The 10,000-nt window shown below is 38.5% G+C and overlaps 1 protein-coding gene and 1 long non-coding RNA gene across 2 annotated transcripts in view; one reads left to right on the forward strand and one right to left on the reverse strand.

Moving 5' to 3' along the window:
* Nucleotides 1–7,437, reverse strand: part of LOC115209621 — a 44,182-nt gene extending 36,745 nt beyond the window's left edge. The window contains exon 1 of the mRNA XM_036501109.1: nt 7,433–7,437. The gene's annotated coding sequence lies outside the window, so the exon portion shown is untranslated. The remainder of the gene's footprint in view (nt 1–7,432) is intronic.
* Nucleotides 1–10,000, forward strand: part of LOC118762495 — a 15,470-nt gene that overhangs the window by 3,009 nt on the left and 2,461 nt on the right. Inside the window, exon 3 of the long non-coding RNA XR_004998252.1 lies at nt 6,412–6,416. This is a non-coding gene — a long non-coding RNA (uncharacterized LOC118762495). The remainder of the gene's footprint in view (nt 1–6,411; nt 6,417–10,000) is intronic.

Genomic DNA, 10,000 nt, shown 5'->3' on the forward strand with positions numbered 1-10,000 from the left:
AAAGGACAAGAATTACTTTCTATTGAAAGAACTGACCAGCTGTTCTTTCTCTCGTCCTTCCTTCTTTCTTTCTTTCCTTCTTTTTTCTATTGATACTCCTTTCAGATACACAGGCACCTACACACACGCACACATAAACACACACAGACACACATACACACACACGCACACATAAACACACAAACAGACACACACACGCACACATAAACACACAAATACACACACATCCACACGCGCACACACACACACACACACACACACGACTAACTTCAACATAGTTTCCGTCTTCTTAATTTACTCACACGTCATTGGTTGGCCCGGGCCTATAGTAGAATATACTTGGGCAATATGGCGCGCAGTGAAATTGAATCCGAAACCACGTTGTTGGAAATCGAGCTGTCTATAATGTACTGTAACCATTAAATATAAAGAACAACACAAAAGATACAATGCCTATCACATGATTGAAATTTCCAGACTCTGATCTCGACGTGCGAAATTAAACAGAAAATACGTTCAGTGCCCACTATATAACAAGGCTTTGGCAAAGGCGCATGGTTTACTGGTTAAGGTGTCCGATTCCCAGTGGCGCGCTGTGTCCTTGAGCGGAACATTTTATTTCCCGTTGCCCCATTCCTCTCACCTAGTAAAAATGAGTAGTACCTCTCTATCAAAGGGTTAGCCATTTCACATTCTTGTGTTACGCTGAATCTCCCCGAGAACTACGTTAAGGGTATGCGTGTCTGTGGAGTAATCAGTCACTTGAACCTTAATTTCACGAGCTGGCTTTTCCGTTGATCGGACCAACTGGACTCCTAGATGTCGTAACCGACGGAGTGCAAGTTCGAGTCTTTGATGTAAATCCGCCCCGAGCTCACAGGCTTCAAACTAAACCTCTTGAAAAAAACAAAAACAAAACAAAACAAAAAAAAACATTTGCCTTTTCAAGAAGTTTAGTTTAGAGTACAAGACTTCACTGAACGGGTCGCCAATCCATCGCAGGGTTAACTCTTCGCCTCACCCAGCCTGAGATTCAATCTACAATCGTGAGTCCAATACTCCAACCTCTAGGTACGAGCTTTCACTGTCTGATGAAAACATCAAGAAATAATATATTATTTCTGGCATATTACGTAATGTCAAAGATATCGTTCATAGGAAAGAGTCTCTCTTTAGTCATTCTAGCTGCTAGAAATTGAAGTGAAATCCGAATCTAACACAGTGAAAAAGTAGATCATATTGGTCATTGCCATCCTAGACATATTTTACCTAAAGCGTATAAAATATTAATTGAGAAAATATGTTGTTTACCAATTCCGGACAGGACGTTCCTTACTTTGCCTTATACAAATTTTGTTGATTGACATTTCTTTATATTATTCAGTTGATTGACATTTCTTGATATCATTCATTTATCATATCCCCATATGCACAACCCTAAAATCTCTTAGGCCCTACAGAGGTATATGCAGTGTTCAGAGATGAGTAGCACCTCTTGCAGAAAGACATGTATTCCTTTGAGAATATCACGATGGTATTTTACAGCTGATAAATGAAGATGTATGTTGGTGGTTGCATGAATAATAACTGATAAAAAAATTCGAAAATTTAGCTGAAATATTTATTGCTGTACATAAAGATATTAAGTGTTAGCTATTTACAAAGAACAACATTAATAATTACTCACAGGGATAGAGAGAAAAATCGCGCCGCATAAGCAGAAGTTACTTAAGAGACATTGTGTGAATGTTAAGAAAGTGTTTGTCTGAGAACCTGGGGGTGTCTGCAGTTTAAGAAGAGTGGAGGCGCATGTCACTCAGTTGGTTTCAACGTTCTGCGATTAACTGAGTGGCAAAACGGTTTCTTATAAGGTACAAGAAGAGCATTCTAGACAACAATATCACGCTAGTTTCACACTGATTGGTTGCTCACTAGACCGATCACGTGAAACTGTAGTGGTTCGCTCATGGCGTTTGACGGTTATCTAGCAGCTGAGGTTTCGAATTATCACTACAGGAACAAGTCACTTTTGGTCCCAGGATACCTTACTCTTACCTGTGGTTTCAAGAAGCTGTAGCTTGCATAGAAGTTACACCAAGGAAAACTCCTTCGCCAGGCAGATTAAACTAGTTGAAGGTATCCGTTAGATTTCAATCACTTGATTAGTTAGTGAGTGTCTACTCAGTAATTTGAAGACTAAATCTGGTGGATAGTGTGGATGAGAGCTATAGTTGATCCACCGGTAAAAAAAAAAGTCGGTTTTCTGCAAGATGGAGATGTGGAAGCGTTTGTAAGAACGGGTTCTTTGAAGCAAACGTATGAAATTTTTGAAGTTAAGTTTCCGGGTGAAGGCTTACCGCACCCATAAAAAAAAATTAAAAAGATACAAATAATGGTGAAAAAGGGGTGCGCTACGGGGTTTGTGAACAACACCCCCAAACAAAGAAATCCTTCTGTTCGAACGCCGGAAGTTATTCAAGACGTTAACGAGGATTGCTCGAAGTCCAAAGAAGTCAACAGGAGCTCATATTAGCAAACGTTGAAAAGTCTCAAGTTGAAGCCATATCATTTCACACGTGTACAACAATTAATAGCCTACATTTTCGGTCGAAATAAGACAATGACACTTGCATTCGAAGGGCTTAGAGCTTTTTCGTGTGCGTAAATTTATTTCTATATTTAATGTTATACTTGGGTTACTTTTTCGTGTATTAAGTTAAACATGGCTTTGCTCCCGCAAAAGCCAAAACCCAAGTTATGCATATATCTATATATGTGTCTATATGTAAGTATTTATGTAATTATTATTTGAGGGAATAAAATCCAAACTTACAAGGAAAAAGAATTCAATTTAGAATACTAAATCAAATTCCACACAATATAATATATATATAAAATATATACATTATATTATTTTTGTAATTTACTTAATCTTTACTTTTTAATTGTTATTTTAATTTAAACTTTTCTATTATATGTAATTTTCGAATTGATAAAAAGTGTTTTTTTCTAATATTTTATATGTATGTATGTATATATGTATATATGTATATATATATATATATTATATATATATAAATATATATATATATATATATATATATATATATATATAATATATATATATATATATATATATATATATATATATATATATGTATATATATATATATATGTATATATATATATATATAATATATATATATATATATATATATATATATATATATATAATGCTTTGGCTCGCTCTGACACTGAGGTGAGATAATGCCTTCTAGTATCTCAAAATTTAATATACAATTATTCATAATTGTAGTATCCTACGCCGATGAGAAAAGAAGTTTGGGTAAGGTAGAATTTTCTAATTCTTATGCTTTCCTAAAACTTGATTTCGAAACGTACGTCCGTAGGTAACTTAAAATTGTATGATAGATTGCCGTCATCTCATTCTTTCTTACCTGTCTGTGTTTGCCTTTCAAGTGCTGTGTTTTTACTGAGATCTCACAAGAATTAAAGAAATCTTCATGAATCTGGAACATCACGTGACCATATTTCTTATGGATGATTTCAACTTCCCCAACGTCAAATGGCCCGAAGGTCACATGCTCTCAGGAATGAATCATTGCGAGCAAGTACAGGTGGAGTCCCTGCTCAACCTGACCAATGCCTTATTCATGGAGCAAGTTGTACTCAAGCCAACTAGGGTAAATAACATTCTGGATCTCTGCTTCACGAACAATATGGACATCATTCATGATGTGAAAGTGACACCGACATCAGTTTCGGATCACAACATAATAGAGCTGTCTATGTTTGGGCCAAAAGTAACCAGAGACATACAGCCTAAAGGAAGCACCCGAAATCTCTCCAATCTGAACTTCCACAAAGCAGATTGGAAATCGATCCAAAAAGAGATCCTCAGAGAGGACTGGCCGGAATGTCTCTCCACACCAGACATTGACATGAAACTAGAATGTTTCATGTCTTCTGTGCAAGCCGTATGCCAGAAATATGTCCCAGAGCACAAGGCCAAAACAAATAGGAGCAAGATTCCAAGAGACAGGAAGATCCTCATGAGACGACGGACGAAGGTTGCAAATCGTCTCAACCAACATCCCAAAAGTAGCGAAACGTCCCGCCTAAAAACAACACTGATGGAGATCGAAAAAAGGCTGCAACAATCCTATGTGAAGGAGAAAGCAGACAAAGAAGCCTGGGTTATAAAAAATATTAAATCAAACAACCCAAAGGCCTTCTTTCATTACGCGAAAGAAACAGTCTCAGTGCACTACAAGATAGGACCCCTCCTCCAAAAGGATGGATCCCTCACAGACAGTCCAACTAAGATCAGTGAGATGCTGAATGACCAGTTCAAAAGTGTCTTTACCACCCCGTTAGAACACAGACAAGTGAACGAACCAGTGGACTTCTTTGCCAGCGAGGCGGTTACAATAGAATGTATTGACATTTGCGAAAAAGATGTCCTACTAGCCATAGATGAAGTGGACACAAACTCAGCTGCTGGTCCAGATGGTTTCCCAGCCATCCTCCTCAAAGCGTGTAAGCATGCCCTGGCAAAACCCCTCAAGATTCTCTTCCAGAGCTTTCTTGCGAATGGCAAACTGCCAAGCAAGCTGAAGGGGGGAATAACATGCCCAATACATAAAGGGGGAAGTAGAGCAGATGCCAAAAACTATAGGCCTATCTCTCTGACTTCACACATCAGCAAAGTCATGGAACGGATAGTCAGAAATAAACTAATCGCATTCCTTGAGGAAAATAACTTGCTGAGTGATACCCAGCATGGTTTTCCACCAGGTAGGAGCTGTCTGACCCAGCTCTTACAACATTATGACTGGGTGTTGAGGCAGTTACTCAACAAATCAAATGTGGACGTAATCTATCTTGATTTTGCAAAAGCTTTTGACAAGGTGGATCATTGTATGATATGCCACAAACTGCGTGACCTCGGCATAGCTGGAAAACTTGGAGTGTGGGTACATGACTTCCTGAAAGATTGGAGTCAGGCAGTAGTGGTTAATTGAGCAACCTCTATGAACACACAAATAGTGAGTGGTGTTCCACAGGGCACTGTCTTGGGACCACTGCTTTTTACAGTGGCCCTCTCAGATATGCCCTCAAATGCCCGGATAGCCACTCTGACCAGATATGCAGACGATACGAAAGTCTCGCAGAAAATACAGAACCTCAGCGATGTTGCACACCTGCAGCAGGAGTTGGACTCAATCTACAGATGGGCTGAGGATAATAATATGCAGTTTAATGCTGAAAAATTCCAGGCCCTGCGCTACCAGCATCCAAAACTGAATATAAAACTTACAGGATACACCGGTCCACAGGGAATTTCAATCCCAGAGCCTAAGTCTGTGAGGGACCTGGGTATCGACATGAGTGATGATACCTCTTTCCAAGTGCACATTACCAGGATGGCGACAAAGTGCAGACGACTGGCTGGGTGGATCCTAAGAACATTCAAAACCAGAGATAAGGAAACCATGATGGTTCTCTGGCGGACATTCGTCCTCAGTCACCTGGATTACTGCTCCCAGCTATGGTCACCCACCAGTGTAAAATTAACAGCGGACCTTGAAGCAATCCAGAGAAGATTCACAAAGAAGATCGTCTCTTTGCAACAGCTCAGCTACTGGGAAAGGTTGAAACAGCAAATCTCTACTCCCTGGAAAGAAGACGGGAAAGGTATGCAGTAATATATGTCTGGAAGATCCTGGAAGGAATTGTGCCAAATTTTGGCATTGTAAGCTACACCAATGCTAGAACGGGACGACACTGCATAGTGCCAAAGATCCCAGCAATGCCATCACGCTTCAGGACCAGCTTCTGCAACAGCCTGGGTTTCAAGGGCCCACAGATATTTAATATTCTCCCAAAGAGTCTGAGGAACTTGCACAAAGTAGATGTAGCGGTTTTAAAATCAAAGCTGGACATCTTCCTGTCGAGAGTCCCGGATGAACCTACCTCACGGCAAGAGGTGCAAATGAGAGTAGCTCTATCAAACTCCATTCTTCACCAAGTGCCACATATTAGACGAGGTTCGTCGCAATAACAGTGTAGCGCAAAACAGCGGTGCATCAGCATGGCCGCAACTCTGAGCTGAAACTAGAGAAGAAAAAAAATATATATACATACATAAATGTGTGTATATATATATATATATATATATATATATATATATATATATAATATATATATATATATATATATATATATATATATATATATATAGATATATATATATATATATATATATGGCACAAGACGAGGACAACCTATTGCAATGTACTCCACGGTGTGTTGCAGCATGTGCGTACGTGTATAAGTTGTCTAAAAGGCCATAAGTCCGGAAAAATGCACTCGTATATCTGTCAATAGAGTGAGTATATCATCTGAAGTGCACAGTATTATATATCCATCACAACTGATCATACCAATCGGTTTCGCACTAGGGGTACAACGGAGTGTTAAGTAACAATCCGATAATATAACCCTACGCTCATCAGATGTAGCCGATATGGAACGAAATATGGTGACTGCTCTCTATTGTTGGAGGTGAAAGGACATATCCGGTTTGCGGTTGCTATGAAAGGATGATGAAATGAACCGGGTAGAGGATTTAGTTAAGAGTTCTGTCCCTTAGTACCCAGTAGCAATGTCTCAGTAACAAAGAACAGAACTCTTTGCTAAATCCCCTACCCAGTTCGTTTCATCATCCTTTCACAGCAACCGCAAACCAGATGTGTCCTTTCACCAGCAACAAAAGAGAGCAGTCGCCATATTTCATTCCATATCGGCTTCCTCTGATGAGCGTAGGGTTGTATAATCGGATTGTTACCTAAAACTCCGTTGTACCCCGAGCGCGAAACCGACTGGTAAGATCAGCTGTAATGGATATATAATACTGTACACTTCGGATAACATACATACATACATACATACATACATACATACATACATACATACACATACATACATACATACATACATACATACATACATATTAGTTGTATATATGTATATATATTTACATGCCTATATTTACGTATGTTCAGTATGCTATGGGTGTATGTGTGCGAATGTGTGACTCTCTTACAGAATATTTTGGTATTTTGCCTACATCATAAAAGTCAAGTTGGAATATTTCCATGCATCTTTCAATAATTTCGATTAACTATTTCAGAGTAAAATAAATTTCAATGAATTATATATAGAGTAGTGTTTGAAGCATACATGTTCATAGCAATGTTTTTGCATTATGTATGTTAGGCTATCTGGCCAAATGTTCCGTATAAAATAATAGACTTTGATTCAGTGAATGAAACACTAAGACTGCGTTACTTGATATACTTTCGACCGCCATCATTAAACGTTATCAGAAACGAATTAACAAGGGAACCTCTACTCACTAGTTCGACCTGCTAAAAATAGTAGGCCGAATTTCACTCAGATCAATACACCCTCTACCATCTCAAATAAACAAGGACAGCTTTGTCCACAATATACGAACAAATAGAGTGTTAACCGTTGGAACGCCTTTTGATCATATGCCTGCTCAATTAGAGTTGATCTGTGACTAAACAAATAATAAGAACTTAAACAAAATCATCATATCACCATCTCAACTACCAAACTCTGCATTATCACTACCACCGTCGCTGCCGTTTGCATAGTTTTCATATTGCATTTTTACTTCTCTTTTCAAGTATTTTTCTTTTCTTCTTTCGATTTGCTTATAAAATATTTATAGATTATAGTGAGAAGTAGTAATTGGGTGAATCGATACGGTACCGAACAACTGCCCGAAGACTCTTAGGGCATTGTCTTCTAACAAAGCACAGGCCATGTCCTCAGAAGCAGAACTGTGTATTTATCCATTGCTAAACCTAGGTTTAAGGAGAAAGAAAGAGGTTGCCGTCCCTAGTTACATATATATTTACGATACAACGACTTAGTCCCTTCTAGGAGTCCTCAATTCATTTGATCTTGCGGTGCACTAGAGTATAATACAAAAAAAAAAAAAAAACTGGTGTACTTGCATGGGAAATTAAAAACAACTACGTTTTAAATTGAAAAACTAGTGAATACTGAAAACTATTCATCTCGTTTCATCAATCATTCTTTCTTCGTGTATAACAAAATTATAATAGCGTTGTTCAAGATTTTCAGGTATTAACAGTGGTATATTTAAAAGAAAACCGGAACACCCAGATAGCCCCTGTGACCTACTGTGTAAAACTACTGTCCTCCGTAGCCGCTCATGCTGTTAGATGTAGCAACCAAATCATCTTCATACCATACTCTATCGTTTAAAAAAAAAATCCCCCCCCCCCCAAAAAAAAACAAACAAACAAACAAACACTCGTTTGATAATGTAGTCCTGGAAACGTTCTGCCTGAAAAAAGCGATCGGATGATTACATTCAGGCTAATAAGAAAATTCTTTTCAATTGCTTTGCGAGCTTTATAAGGTGGGGTTTATTTGCTACCTTGCGGAAACCACTGTCTTTTATCCGCAAGTTCTCTTCATTGTGGCCTGTGAATCTGATAGTATCCGTGCTGCTCTGGGTCCGATAAGGCGTGTATAGATCTGTCCTTTCATTCAAATGTACACGTATCAAATCGTGTTGCCTCTATAACATCCATTACATTTGCTGTAATCTAACTTGCAGAAAATGTCTCAACCACATTTCGGTGCTGTGGATAGGGCAGTTGGCTAGCATGCAAAGAAAGTCAGAGTCGGAAAGCCGTTTCTTTAATAGGTACTTCTACAGCGAAGGACTTAAATGGACCAGCTGCATATTTAGCTTCATGTTGATTACAACGTTTTCTTTTCTCATCTCGTAGAAGTGTAGTTGTTGGCTGAGTTATTCCGTATATTGGGCTTGTTATTGACTAGCAAACGGTTTTGGGTACCCGTTCCTTTGGTAACCCGACCCCGCTGTCCCGCTACAGATGTTAATTATCCAGAAGAACTTGTTCTGTAGGTAATTGGTTTTGATACTGGAAGGAGAAGAGGACTTAAAATAGAAAAACGTTCCTACATATAGCTTCCTTTTATAAATTGGTGTTGATGGTTGCTTTTCTCTGTGATTCTCAGTTAGAAATCCAGCCGGCGAAGAAGAGATCTTGTATCACTGGAGTGTTTCATGCTGACTCATGTGTTCATTAATATTGTTTTCAAATTTTGGCACTAGGCCAGAAATTTTGGGGGAGGGGTAAGTCGATTACATCGATTCCAGTGTTCGACTGATATTTCTCTTATCGACCCCGAACAGATGAAAGGCAAAGTCGACCTCGGCGGAATTTGAACTTAGAGCATAAAGACGGATGAAATGCTTGTTAAGCATTTTGCCCGGCGTGGTAACGATTCTGCCTGCTCATCGCCTTCTTGCATTCATTAATATTAGCGAACGTATCGCATAGTGTGTCTGGCTTTTCATAAGATGATAGAAATATATCATCCAAACATCTGGTGAAAAGTGGACAACAGGTTTTAACGTTCTACGTTCCAGTTTATCCACATAGGCGATGGCCAGATAAGCCGTCAGATTGTATTCTTTGCGTAAACCTAAGGTATGTCTGCGAGGTTATTCTTGTAAATGTATCTAAAACGAAACCTTGTGGCTGATCTTGACATTCCCACGAGCCGCCGTACAATGCAGTTTGATTACATTATTTCCTTGTGCATACGTGCCCTTTATTCTTCCCAGCCAATAATCATGCAAGACAATTACAATCTTGCTTTACTCACACTTCTACAACACGTAGTCTTACAACATTTACACACAGACGCGAAAAACCTCTTGTATTTAGCAATCTTTAAAAAAGGTTAGTTTTACTTGAAATATTGGTTTATTATAAATTTTAAAGTGAAAATTTACAGTTCTTATTTGCACTTAATCGTTCCTCGATCGCATAGCCTTGATATTCTAAATCTAATTTAGTTTAATATTGTCAAGTAAACT

Source organism: Octopus sinensis, linkage group LG3 (genome assembly GCF_006345805.1).
Source record: "Octopus sinensis linkage group LG3, ASM634580v1, whole genome shotgun sequence".
In the NCBI taxonomy this organism is placed as follows: Eukaryota; Metazoa; Mollusca; class Cephalopoda; order Octopoda; family Octopodidae; genus Octopus; species Octopus sinensis.